This window comes from Sus scrofa, chromosome 7 (genome assembly GCF_054392235.1).
Source record: "Sus scrofa isolate SSC_HxYL_T2T_F1_AM1 chromosome 7, Sscrofa_HxYL_maternal_Yorkshire_Landrace_v2.0, whole genome shotgun sequence".
NCBI classification, from domain to species: Eukaryota; Metazoa; Chordata; class Mammalia; order Artiodactyla; family Suidae; genus Sus; species Sus scrofa.
In genome coordinates, this window is record NC_139389.1 from 79,127,304 (window position 1) to 79,142,327 (window position 15,024).

The following is a 15,024-nucleotide window of genomic DNA, read 5'->3' on the forward strand; positions in this document are numbered from 1 at the left end:
AGCATCCCTGAAATGTCCTCCTAATATTTCCCGTTGTTTTAATTGGTCTAGTCTAAAACAGACAGACCCAGATCTGAGGGCGAATACAGGCTATTCTGATTTCTGGGATATCCTATACACTAAAGTCGACATGACCCTGCACTTCTGGAGTTTGCTAAGAGTCAGTCTGCCCAAACCATTTGAGACCCATTTTGTTGAAATTGCCACTTTGAACAGCTGCACTACAGCTGTTGTCCACTGATGAGAACGTGTCTCCACTTGATGTGAATGCAACTTGTTAGAAATAGTCAACTCTGTTAGAACTACCCACAGCTTTAAGTGGCCCACAACACTACAGGAGCATAAGATGAGACTTCCTGTAAAACATAACTTGAGAAGTGTATCTCATCTGAACCCTAGAATGACTTTATCATGCATACATTCAATAAGGTGTTAATATTTCAGGATGCACTCTAGATCTAGAATGCTTATATTTCAATCCTGCCTTGGGAAGATTGACCTCTCTAAATACCTTTCCTTATGTTTAAAATGATGATTATATTAACTACCAAAAATTAGGTTTACCTGTCAAAATTTATATAAATTGTTCTGAACTGCCTTGCACATTTAAAGCACTCAGAGACAAGATAAGTTATCACTTTTATTTATCATGTTTGGCCTCATCATCTTCTCACCTATGTATTAAATACATTCTTTACTTGAGTAAGAAAACCATTTAACTCAGTACATTTTTTAATACTCACAAACTAACTAGGAAATAATATACAAAGCTGAGTAAGTAGTGCAAGAAAATTATCTTTTTGAAAGGAAAATTTTTTTGATGGTTAGAAAATGAAATTTCATTTATAATAAGTATGGTATATTATTTAAGCTAAATGAAGTGTGATATTTCAATATCCCATATACAACATTAAAATATTAATCCTCTGGGGTTTTTTAAAATGATTTTTATTTTTTGCATCATAGCTGGTTTACAGTGTTTTGTCAATTTTCTATTGTACAGCAAGGTAACCCAGTCACACATACATATATATATTCTTTTTCTCACATTATCATGCTCCATCATAAGTGACTAGATATAGTTTCCAGTACTATACAGCAGAATCTCAATGCTTATCTATTCCGAAAGCAATAGTTTGCACCCAGTCCATTCCACTCCCTCCCCCTACCCCTTGGCAACCACAAGCCTATTCTCCAAGTCCATGAGTTTCTTTTCTGTGGAAAGGTGGTTCATTTGTGCCCTATATTAGATTCCAAATATAAGTGATATCATACCGTATTTGTTTTTAACTTTCTGACTTACTTCACTTAGTATGAGTCTCTAGTTCCATCCATATTGCTGCAAATGGCATTATTTTGTTCTTTTTTATAGCTGAGTAGTATTCTATTGTGTATATATATTTTTTTAATTTTTTTATTTTATCGTCTCAGCTTTTATTATTATTATTTTTAGTAGCTATTTCCCCAATACAATTTTTTCCTACTGTACAACATGGTGACCCAGTTACATATACATGTACACATTCTATTTTCACACATTATCATGCTCCATCATAAGTGACTAGACATAGTTCCCAGTGCTACACAGCAGTATACCATTGCTAATCCATTACAAAGGCAATAGTTTGTATCTATTAACCCCAAGCACCCCAACCACCCCACTTCCTCCCCCTCCACCTTGGCAACCACAGTCTATTCTCCAAGTCCATGATTTTCTTTTCTGTGGAAAGGTTCATTTGTGCCTTATATTAGATTCCAGATATAAGTGATATCATATAGTATTTGTCTTTCTCTTTCTGACTTTCTTCACTCACGATGAGAGGCTCTAGTTCCAACCATGTTGCTGCAAATGGCATTATTTTGTTCATTTTTATGGCTGAGTAGTTTTCCATCGTGTCTATATAACACATCTTCCTAATCCAATCATCTGTCGATGGACATGTGGGTTGTTTCCATGACTTGACTCTTGTGAATAGTGCTGCAATGAACATACGGGTGCAAGTATCTTTTACAAGAAAAATATTGTCTAGATATAGGCCCAAGAGTGTGATTGTTGGGTCATATGGCAGTTCTATATTTAGTTTTCTGAGGTAATTCCATACTGTTTTCCATAGTGCTTGTACCAATTTACATTCCCGCCAACAGTATAGGAGGGTTCTCTTTTCTCCACACCCTCTCCACCATTTGTTATTTGTGAACTTATTAATGATGGCCATTCTGACTGGTGAGAGGTGATACCTCAAGAAGTTTTGACTTGCACTTCTTTTATAATCAGTGATGTTGAGCATTTTTTCATGTTCTTGTTGGCCATCTGTGTGTCTTCTTTGGAGAAATGACTATTCAGGTCTTTTGTCCATTTTTCCATTGGGTTGTTGGCTTTTTTGCTGTTGAGTTGTATAAGTTAGTTGTTTGTACACTTTAGAGATTAAGCCCTTGTCAGTTGCATTGTTTGAAACTATTTTCTCCAATTCTGTAGGTTGTCTTTTTGTTCTGTTTTGGTTTTTTTTATGATTTCCTTTGTTGTGCAAAAGCTTGTCAGTTTGATTAGGTCCCATTGGTTTATTTTTTCTTTTATTTCTATTGCTTTAGGAGACTGACCTGAGAAAACATTTATGAAGTTGATATCAGAGAATGTTTTGCCTATGTTCTCTTCTAGGAGTTTGATGGTGTCTTGTCTTATGTTTAAGTCTTTAAGCCATTTTGAGTTTATTTTGCATGGTGTGAGGGTGTGTTCCAGTTTTATTGATTTACATGCAGCCGTCCAGTTTTCCCAGCAATACTTGCTGAAAAGACTGTCTTTTACCCATTTTATGTTCTTGCCTCCTTTGTTGAAGATTAATTGACTGTAGGTGTCTGGTGAAAGGAAAGTTCTGATATCTGTAAAATTACAAACTCTCTTCCACTATACATTACTCGATTGCATGCCTTATCTCTGAAGAGCTTGACATTCAAAACCAATCATTGTTGTCTACAAGTATATATGTATATATATACATATATATATGTATATATATATATTTGTATAGTATATGACATTAAATGTATAGCATAATAACAATCAGGTGGAAACATAAAATCGCAAATGAAAGAAGGACACAAATTCTTAAAATTTGAGGTAAGTAATCAAAGAAGTTTTAAGAATATAAAGCACTTTTCTACCTATTTAGCTATTATTGAAAATGAAGATATTGATGCTGTTATTGAATTAAAGTTTAAGACTGTTAAACTTTTAATTTGGTTTTCTAATAAGCTGAGTCGAACTTATTTTGGGGACTCATTTACCTTGAGCATGTAATTTCATGTAATTTTTTCTTTTAAATTTTGATCTAATAGCAAACCCAATGTATTGTTTTTATTTACTTTTTGAATGTTAAAAGACATTCCAGTCATAAATGATTATGCTGATTTTATCATTTTAGAAAAATTAATTTTAATAATACAAACTTATTTTCAATCTTGAGAAAATGTATTGAAGATCAAAATCAAATTTTCAAATACAGAGTTGAAAAACACCACATAAATGAATTACAGAAAAAATATATTTATGGCTGCTTATATTAACAGGAAAAAGAAAATCATGAAACAAATAAGTTGATTCCAAAGAATTCTATGAAAGCAGCTTTCATGTTATATTAGTAGTATATTCAATATTAGATTAGATAGTATATTAAAAGGACTTAATATAATGTCTGGCACATCTGAAGCCCTTACCAAATGTTAGCTATCATTATTCATCACCATAATGTTACATAAATGATATTATCTTTTCATTATTTGTTTCCATCTTGAGCATAAATTCCTTGGTAAAGTGACACAAAGGTATACTTGTTTTGCATACTATAAATATGAAAATTAATTGTTTTCAGAATCTGTCCCCACCCAAATATGTCCCCTTTTAGTTTAATTATAAGTCTACTATATATTGATTGTTTCTTCAACATGGCAACAATCCATCTCTTCCTAAGTTTAAGTCTATGAACATAGTAATGGCAAAATTTTTCTTCATTATAAGTAATAATGCCTATATAATGTTAAATGTTTCCATGGTATCACTTTTTTTGCTTTTTTTTTTTCTGCTTTTTAGTGCTGTACCTAGGGCATATGAAAGTTCCCAGACTAGGGGTCAATTTGGAGCTGCAGCTGCTGGCCTACACCACAGCCACAGCAACTCGAGATCTGAGCCAACTCTGAGACCTATACCACAGCTCATGGCTACACAGGACCCTTAACCCACTGAGCGAGTCCAGTATCGAATCTGCATCCTCATGAATACTAGTCAGATTCATTTCCACTGCACCACAATGGCAACTCCCGATATCACTTAACAATAAAGCATTATTCAATAAAGCATTATTCTGCCAGAGATATAAGATAGAGAGACTGTATCTCTCAGTTGAAAGAGCACCTAATAATCATTCTGGGATTGGCATTGCTATTCTCATACACAGACAAAACCCTATAATGCTGAAATATATTGTTATTATTTTTCTCCATCATAACCACTCATAATTGGGCAAGAGAATTTCATAATAAATTACTAATTGTTTTGTCTTTTAAGACATTAAAAATCCAATTTGCTGCTACTCATTCTAAATTAAATTGTGAAAATTTGCATTTCTACAGTAATCTGCAACTCCAAAATGAGTAATTGAAAAAAAAAAATCACTAGTGCCCATATATGATGTAAACTGAAGAAAAACAGAAAGCTTTTACAAAAAATAGCAATATACTCAACTGCTTATAAAAGCAACTAATATCTTCAAGACAAGATGTCTTTTTATTTCTAATGAATTAATTTACCATTTTTGTTTTGTATAAATATAAAATTTTCAATAATATTGAAAAATATAATCCTGTTTAAAATACAAATCCATTTTTAGCATCTCAACACACACACACACACATACATACACACAATCATAGTTTAAAATTTACAGTTGGAGTTCCCGTCATGGCGCAATGGTTAACGAATCCAACTAGGAACCATGAGGTTGCGGGTTCAGTCCCTGCCCTTGCTCAGTGGGTTAAGGATCCGGCGTTGCCATGAGCTGTGGTGTAGGTTGCAGACGCGGCTCGGATCCCGCGTTGCTGTGGCTCTGGCGTAGGCCGGCAGCTGCGGCTCCGATTGGACCCCTAGCCTGGGAAACTCCATATGCCGTGAGAGCGGCCCAAGAAATGGCAAAAAGACAAAATAAATAAATAAATGTGTGTGTGTGTGTGTGTGTATATATATACATATATATATATATGTATATATATATAAAAGTTAGTTAAATGCACATAAAAATTAGAAAATTATTTATTTATTTATTTATTTATTTTGTCTTTTTGCCTTTTCTAGGGCCGCTTCCTGAGGCATATGGAGGTTCCCAGGCTAGGGGTCCAATCGGAGCCACAGCTGCCGGCCTACGCCAGAGCCACAGCAACACGGGATCCAAGCCGCGTCTGTAACCCATACCACAGCTCACGGCAACACCGGATCCTCAACCCACTGAGCAAGGGCAGGGATCGAACCCGCTACCTCATGGTTCCCAGTCAGATTAACCACTGCACCATGACGGGAACTCCCAAATTGTATTATTTTTAAAGTAAATAACATTTCCAGAATTCACTCTCTCCTGGACCTGTACCAAATACCTGTGCATTTGCTCTGCTTTTGTCAACAAACTCTAATACTGTATAATATATATGCAACTATTAAATCTTCACAGGTATTATTCCATTTGTTTAAATGGTCACACACTATCAAACTTTTTGTACTTTGCTTTTTTACAGAACAGTATATCCTAAAAGGCCTTTCTCATTCTTATTTACAGATGTATAGTACTCCATTGTGTAGATATACCATGGTTTATTCAACTATTTAATTATGTGGGAGTATTTATGCTGTTTCCAATATTTCACAAATGTAATCAAGAAAGTTATGAGAGATTCCCAGGGAAATAACTTCTTTATATATACTCAGGATCTAGACTAGGAAAATTTCAATAATCTTAGACAAACTCCACATCAAACAAGGTACTGAGAGCATGGTTCTTCAAGAACTAACAGGTTAGGAACCAATGTAGTGGTAGAACATCAGGTTCCTTGGGGCCCACACCTGCTGTATAGGGCATCCATGTGCTCAACTGCTGATCAAAGTAGGACTGGGGCCATGGCAAAAACTGAAAAGTGCAAATATCTCATGACCAAGTTCACAGTCAGAAGGAATACATTCCAGAATAATGCTCAAATGAGACTGTCTTGGTGGACTCTACTGAAAAAAAAAAGTGTCCAGGCAAAATGAGCATCCCCCCTCAGCAAAGGAATCAGGGCCTAGAGAATTGTATAAAATACATTCATCATAAGTTTCCTTTGGAATGATTCCATCTTGCAAAGGAGGTGGAGAAGGAGGGACTCTGAGGAATTTGGGGAGAAGCTAATCTTATCAGGGAGTTTGAATTTAAGTGTCATGGAATGTTACCTTACCGAGACTATTATATTAATCACGTATTGCTGTGTAACAGATTACCCAAAAACCTAGTGACTTAAAACAACAAACATTTATTATCTCAAAATGTCTATGGCTCAGTAATTTGGGATCAGCTTTGCTGAATGGTTCTGGCCCTGGATCTCACATAAGATTGCAAACAAAATGTCAGCCAGAGCTTCTGTCATCTGAAGTCTAACTGGGCCTTCAGAGTCTGCTTCCAACCTCATTCACATGGCTGTTGGCAAGAGCCTCACTTCCTCACTAGTTATTGGCTAAAGGCCTCAGTTCCTTGCCACATGGGTCTCTCTATGGGCTTTTTGAATGTCCTCATGACATGGCACTTGGCTTCCCCTAGAAGGAGTGGCAACAGAGAAAGAGCAAAGAGGAAACTAATACTTTGTTCTACTCTTGGAAGTTACACATTATCAATTACACCATACTTTTTTCTCTAAAAGTAAGCCACTAAGTAAGCCTGCATTCAGGGGATGGGAATCAGGCTCCATCTTTTGAAGGGAGAAGTATCAAAGACTATGTGGACATATTTTACAGCCCTCACAACTGTTTTTATCTGGAAGAGATGAGCTACCTATAATTAACAAACTAAAATTTATTTCATTAGTGGGGCTTAGGCACTAGAACAATACCAGTACATAACAAAGGAAACTACTTTTTAATATGTTATATGTAAATTGCCACTTCTGCTGTAGTGTAAAAATAGATTATTATGAGCTGATGTGCTAAAAAAAGACCATATACATTCTCAAATAACTTTTTAGAAGACCAAATCTATACTGTCTCTATGAAGTCACTAATGGCATAACCTCTGAGTCTTATCAACAGTAAGATTGGAAAAAAAATTTAAACTCTCATTTTCACAATTCTTGAATTCTACAATATATAATCACCTAAGATTAATAACAATAAGTCTTGGCATAAAGATGTGGATCTAGACATACTTTGGTTAGAAACCCATTTCTAGTTACTTACTAATTTTGCATGAATGTTTATTTATGTCTCAGTCTTCTCATGTGCAAGGAGGGATAGCAATAACTCCTTCATTGTATTGATGAAGCACCTAACACAGTACCAAGAACGTGGTTGGTTCTCAAAAAAATGTTATTAGGGAGTTCCCATCGTGGCGCAGTGGTTAACGAATCCGACTAGGAACCACGAGGTTGCGGGTTCAGTCCCTGCCCTTGCTCAGTGGGTTAAGGATCCGGCGTTGCCGTGAGCTGTGGTGTAGGTTGCAGACGCGGCTCGGATCCCACGTTGCTGTGGCTCTGGCGTAGGCCAGTGGCTACAGCTCTGATTCGACCCCTAGCCTGGGAACCTCCATATGCCGTGGGAGCGGCCCAAAGAAATGGCAAAAAGACCAAAAAAAAAAAAAAATGTTATTATCACTCCATGTCACATAATTAGATTGATACAGTTTTAGGATTCAATTTCTTAACCCTCATTTTGTTTAGAACTCTGCAAAGTGTTATACAGAGTAATCAAGAACTCTGGGACACCACAGCTTGGATGATGTCATGAGACAAACTACATCATGTGTAACATTCATAATAAATGAAACTAATAATATCTATTCATCAATACCTAGTACAGAATACCTATAATTAACAAAGGAAGATTTCAGAGAGTTAAGAGCTCTCATACTGAGAGTTCCTACTATGTAGCACAGTGGGTTAATGATCTGGCTTGTCTCTGTGGGAGCGCTGGTTTGATCCCCCGCCCAGCGCAATGAGTTAAGGATCCTGCATTGCTGTAGCTGTCACAAAGGTCACAGCTCCAGCTTAGATTCAACCCCTGGCCTGAGAACTTCCATATGCCTTGGGTTCAGCTGAAAAAGAAAAAAAAAGAGCTCTGATATTGGAGTCAGACTGCACTAAAATACTGTTTCCTGCTTATTAAGTGTCTGCCATCAAGGTAAATTAGTAACTTCTCTTTGCCTCAGTTTCATTATCTATATAACAGAAATAATAACATCTTCCTCATAGGGGTTGGGGAAGACTAGTTAATATATTAATTTCAAAACCCTGAAATATAGTAAGTGTTAAATAAATGTTAGCCTTTTTCATTAACATGATTACGATTATTACTGCTATGATTATTACATTCATTTGCTTTTGTTCTTTGGGGAAAAAGAGTTTTAAAAGTTAAAAACAGAAGAAAATACTGCTATTAATATCATGTGAAGTTTTAAAATAATTTCCCATTTGGCTTTTGAACATTATTTTAAGAATAATAAAGAAAGGTTTTATATTTAACCCTTAGACACTTGATAGGGAGGAGAATCTCAGAAAGAACCCAAATGTTAGATGTAGGTAAATTTCAGAGCTAAAAAGGTCAAAAGCTGTTTCAGTATTTCTGAATCTGAATGAAATTGTATAACTGTTCATCATTTTAAGGCCAAGCTGAACAGAAAGACTTGAGGGAAAGAAGAAAAGCCTGCAGCTACTTTTGGGGTAGTGTCCCAGAGTGATGCAGCTCCCTGCCTTGCAGCCCTCTGTCCTCCATAGTCCCCATCCTCCTGCAGTCTCCTCCAGCCTCACTCCAATTGTGCTCATCACTGACCAGAATTCTTGCAACATTCATTACCCCATTATGTAGTTCCAGTGATATTAAACCCTTCGACAAGGAAAGGTTGAAGTTCCTGAATTTGAGGGACATTTCCATGGGGCTAAGTGGCACAGCGTTTCCAAGAAAGCTTATTTCAAACCCTACTAAAGAGTAACACTAACTTTTTTCCAGACCAGCTATTTTGAAAGCTTGATTCAACTGAAAATTTTCCAAAAAACAAAACTCACACCAAAACATGCCCTCATTTATGACTGGAAAGATATGGAACTTAAGCAGAGAAATTTTAAAAGTCCCAACATTCTGCAAGGATGATGGTAGCCTCTTCTGAGGTCTAATAATCTCAGCGAATACATCACCCCAGTCCAACTATGCCTTATGGGAAAAACTTGTCAATATCCAAATATCACTTGCCTGTGACTATGAGAGCTGTCACATGTGCAAGAAGAATCAACTTATTACTAGGTCTTAGTGTACCTACATTTTATGGCACATGCCATCTTTTCCTCAAATTTCCCCTTCTGATATTCTCAAGGTGGGTCTTCACTTGTTACCATGAACAAGTTTTACTTTTTTTCATCTCTGCTCACTTCACAGAAGTCAGGTACTCATAAGTTTCTTGAGGAAGGTATCACACCATCATTATTGCTGCCTTTCTCCACTATTCCCACTACGACTGTCCCTCAGAATGTAAATTGCACTGAAGTCTATGATAGAGTGGGGAGCCAGACAGCCCTCTGCCCAACTCCAAGTGGAGCTCTGATAGTATTATCAGGATGAAAAAGTTGGAATTAATTTGTACTAACATGTTAATGACTTTCATATAAAGTTTTCATTTTAAACAAAGTAATTAGTACTTTAGTTTAATAGAAAAATGATTTTAACAGGAAAAACATTTTCAGCAAATATCTAAAAGAGATTGTGTGGATGGTCTAGCCTTCTGGTACCTTTAAAATAGAGAATTGACCTTAATATTATAGAAACAATGAAGTATTATAATTCATGGCAAAGAAAGGGGGAGTAAAAAAGGCAGTTTTTTAAAAGGAGAGGTTGAGATTCAATCTTTGCCTCTTTTAATAATTAGCCTCTTGAGTAAGTCCTTAAACTCAAGGTTTTGTTTTATTCTAAGCTTTAAAATGGGCTTCTCAATCTTTGCCTCTTTTAGATGATAGATAATAATAACCCCAGATAATGGGTGTAAAGCACATTTTATGGATACAAAATATTTCACAAATGAAGATTGATCTCTTGACTTTGCTAAAATTTATATACACTTTCTTTTCTTTTCTTTTTCTTTTTGTGTCTTTTCAGGGCAGTACCTGCAGCATATGGAAGTTCCCAGGCTAGGGGCCAAATTGGAACTATGGCTGAGGGCCTACACCACAGTCATAGCAACAATGGATCCTTAACCCAATGAGTGAGGCCAGGGATAGAACCTGAGTCCTCATGGATGCTAGTCAGATTCGTTTCCGTTGAGCCAGGATGAGAACTCCTATATACCCTTTCTTCATCTGCCTTTATTTCCTAAATAGGAAGGAAAATAACTTATACCTTAAACTGTAATTTCTTTATCCTCTGGAAAAATTGTCATTGAACTAATATAAAGCACTCTGACTCTCACCTCTGCTCTGTAATGACTGAAAGAATCGCTTAGGTTTCAGGTGTAATACTTTAAACTCCGAAGCAGTTACTATCACATTCTAAAGTTTGAATCTATTGAATAAAATGAAGTTTCAGTGAATTCAAAAGTAAAATCTATCAAATCTGTTTCTTTGAGAGTCAAAAGAGAAACGAAAGTCAAAACTCTCATTCATTTTCTGAAAATATAAGATTTTTCTTAATTTCAGATGATATTAATTTAGCACGTGACTCAAGTAAGCTCCCAGTTGCATATAAGAAGCTATATTTTTCAGGAAAATAAGTGGAATAGAGGTCTCTCTAGTGCTACACCAACTGACAAAGGAAAGTGACAGGCACAGAGGTGACTAATAAAGGAGGCTAGTTTCAAAACGAAGATAGAATTAGAGGGGAAGAACTGGTAGCCCTGTAAATAAAGGCTATTTTGTGAAAATGATTAATGCTCATATAAAATAAAGATTTTGTGGAAGTAATTCTTACCTTATTAATTTTGGTACACTATAACTCTGCAAAAAATAATTTTTACATCTTAGTTTGAAGTAGGTTCTTTCGAAGAGAACAAAATGTTCCCAATTTCATTTCTTGCCCTTCTTGTATGTGCCCCTCATCATAGAAGAAAGTGTTCTCACTCTGAGATCTTTCTGTTTTAAGAAAATAATCAGTCTCTCAAACCAGAAATGAACTCATTCTAGGAATTGCACCATCTAGACATAAGTCATTGTGTGCCACTTTGAAGGTTTTTTAAAAGGCGACTTGGATAGCTGCCCATTCTACTGAAATGAAGAAGAGGGAAGAACCATACTTTTTCTGAAGTCCTTAGTATCTGAAACCACAGCATCAATTTGAAGTATTTCAAAATTTAAATTAGAAAAAATAAAAAACAAAAACAGCAGAACTTTGCGGTTAGTGAGATGTGGCCAAAATGAGTGTGTTATCATAATCATTTGCACCTTTCTGTGGACTCACTAAAATCTCCTTATCATCAACTTAAACTTAACAAACCTCAACTAGTTTAGTGCCTACTGAAGATTTTTATCCAATGCTTAGCCTGAAGACAAAACTTGATATTTTTAAAGTACAAAATAATCTATTTCACAATGTCCTATAAAATAGATTGTCGAAAATAGTTCGTTTTATGACATCTATGTATAAAATTGAAAACTAGATTTTGTTTTAGATTAACTCACATTTTATTTGAAATGTTCATTCTCATCATTTTAATTTTTTGAAAGATGTATCCTTTTCAAGAAAAAATATTTTATATCAAATGAGCTTAAAAATTCAATGCCTTTGACTGTTAAAAGAGACTGAAATTTTATTAGTAGGCTTTTAATCATTTAAAACAATAAAGAGAGGATCTTCTATTCATTTTCAATATGACAAGGCAGTATTAAAACAAGACCATTCCATCAGGGAGCTTGATTATTTTCTCAGTGTTTTAAATTATGCATATGATTGGTGACACAAATACATGTTTAAGTGGTTGCAAATTTAAAAAATCAATATTCCCAAAGAACTAAAATTATGCCCAATCATAAATAACAAATTAATTCACCTGCATATTTTGATCTACAACTTAGCCTATGAACACGAACATTTTATGAAAGAGAAGTATCTTTTCACATTAACTTATGTTCATTATATTTTATACAAGTATAGTTCAAATCAAATGCAAGCCTTTTCAAAGAGGAAAAAATTAGAAATGTTCACTCTTTTCTTTCCCAGATGATCTGGTGTAAGACGTGGACTGCCATGTTGTACCAAACCCACAGCAACCAGGACCCATTGTTCCCAAGGGGAGCATAGCCTATGCGGGAATGCAATAGTGTGCCCTGCAAGGAACGTGGAAAAATAGCATATGTCACCACTGTACAGTACACAACAGACAATTATGATTCAACTGTCCAAATTATAATCAGTTTGACAAATGTCCACAAGCGTCTTCATTCTATTTTATATTTTCCCTAAGACAAGGCAATCACACAACCAGACAATTCCATCAGGGAAGCTTGTTAGCTGCTTAGTCTGTTAAACCCTGGTTGCCATAGCATCTAGAGTTGAAAAAGCTGCAGATTGGCATGAAAAAGCATGTCGACAATTGCCCTGTCACAGCATGCAAGCCAGGTCTGCTCAAAGGCAGCACACTACAAGTTTTCTTTCCCAGTTTGCACTACCCCATGCTGTTTAATAATATCCATTTACTGGTATTGGGATTGATCTAGCACAGTGTAAAATTCACATATAGTGAGACTTTGCTTTTCACATGGAGTGAAATTCTTTAACAAATGGGAGTATGGCAATTAATTTAGAAATGTAATACTGTATATACTAAGAAGTACATTTAGATTTAATAGAAAAACTGTCCAAAAATTTAATGCACAGTTCTTTAAAGAGCCAAACAGTTTTACCTGGCAATTTTTCAGTTGACTTTCTAGTCATTTCTGAAGCCTAGTCATACTTTAGAAATGACAGACAGCATTCAAAATTCAGTAGTACATTTTGAACATGTTTTAATCATACCATAGTCATTTCTTCCTTATGTGCGTGATATAATTTAATTAAGGATATACATTTCTAAAATAACTGTAATTTAATTAAAGATTAATATCGTGAACATTAAAATTATAGTGTAGAAAGCAATGTGCATCAATTTTTTTTCTAGAGCAATCATATACTTAATGGTGATAAATTACCATGTATTAATAAGAAAAAGTGTGTTTCTATGGAGGGGTATTCAAAATCCTGCCAACTCTCAAATTTTTACACTGTATGGATTTTAAATAAAGCAAAGCATGTTTACAAACAACTATTGTTAACTTATTGGAACTATGAAAATGTGAAAATATTTACATAAGTTGTGAGACAGAAAGTAATTTTCATTCAGAAGTTTATATTTGTGTTATTCAGTCTTTATTCCTTCCATTATCCCATTCTCTAAGCTGACACTTAAATTTTCTTTCAATTCTGTTAAAAAAAGAAATATCTTAAAATACATACTTGAGAACAAATTAACCTAGCAAACCAATAACTGTTTCAAACGTAGATATTTTTCTGTATTTCCTAAAATATTTGTTTTTTCCATTAATATCCACCGCTTTGCTCTCCTAATGTCACAAAATCATATTCAATTAAGCAGAAATTATCTCATTTTTTGAACTTTATGCAGAAAAGTGTTGATAGTTTACCACAATACAAGAAAGGGAAGTTATTATATACACTATGATAGAGATACTGAGGTAATGATTATTTGCCATATTCCTGAACTACTGAAGACCTTTATTTTCCTATACAAGATTATCAAAGATTTTTTAGACAGAATAATCAAAGCACTGTACCTTGAGTTTTATATATGCATGTTAAGTGTGTGTATGTGTGTATATATATATATATATTAGTATATATATATATATATGTATGAAAATAGTGTCAATGAGTGAGCCTTTTCAGTAAAATTCAGTATAAATTTAATCCATCATTTTCTAGGAATTCTCAAAACTCTCAAAATCTTGGGACAAAACTTGGTTCACATATGGTGTCCATGAATGTGTTTTCTTATACCACATCTTCCAGTTTAAAAAAAAAAAGAGGAAAGCTGTTTACTTGTTAAAGGTCTTTTTATAAGCTTTGATGACTCAAAAACACCTTCATTTTAACACATGAAATTTGGCAAAGAATTTAACCATGTTACCATTTGAAAGAATTTGATATTTTGAAAAAGACTGAATTAAAAACAACAGAGATTGAAACTTAAGTTGGCTTTTGTGTATAGAATATAATTTTCTCAAGTATATTTTCTAGTATAAGGATTTACTATTGAAATTTATCTGCCAGAATGCTATAACATATCAAAGCTATAGTTAACCTGAATGAACAATGGTGAGTAGAGCCTCAAAATTTACCCTGGTATATCAGGTTAAAAAAAACAAAGATCCTTGGTATACCATTACAGTAATCCAAATAGATATAGGTGTATGTCATATAAAAAGTTTAGCAAAAGGTTGAGACAAAATTTCTTCTAATTACACTTTTCCAGAAGTATTGTATTTAAACTTTAGTTTATCGTTTCCTTAATTCACATGCAGTGCAGTACAGTTCTTCAAGTTGGTTTAAAGGAGGTAGCACCTCTTAACAAGTCTTTAGGATGTGTATTTTCCTACAGTCCTCAAAGTATTCAGTTTGCAGAATTACACAAACTGGGTAACATAGAAATGAGAGTTTATGCTTTAACTCAGAATACTTTGCTTTAGTCAGAAGATCTCAAATCTTCCCTGTAACCCAAAGACTGCCTTTGTCTATGATTTACAAATGAATATTGCTTTTTATAACTGTGCTATATT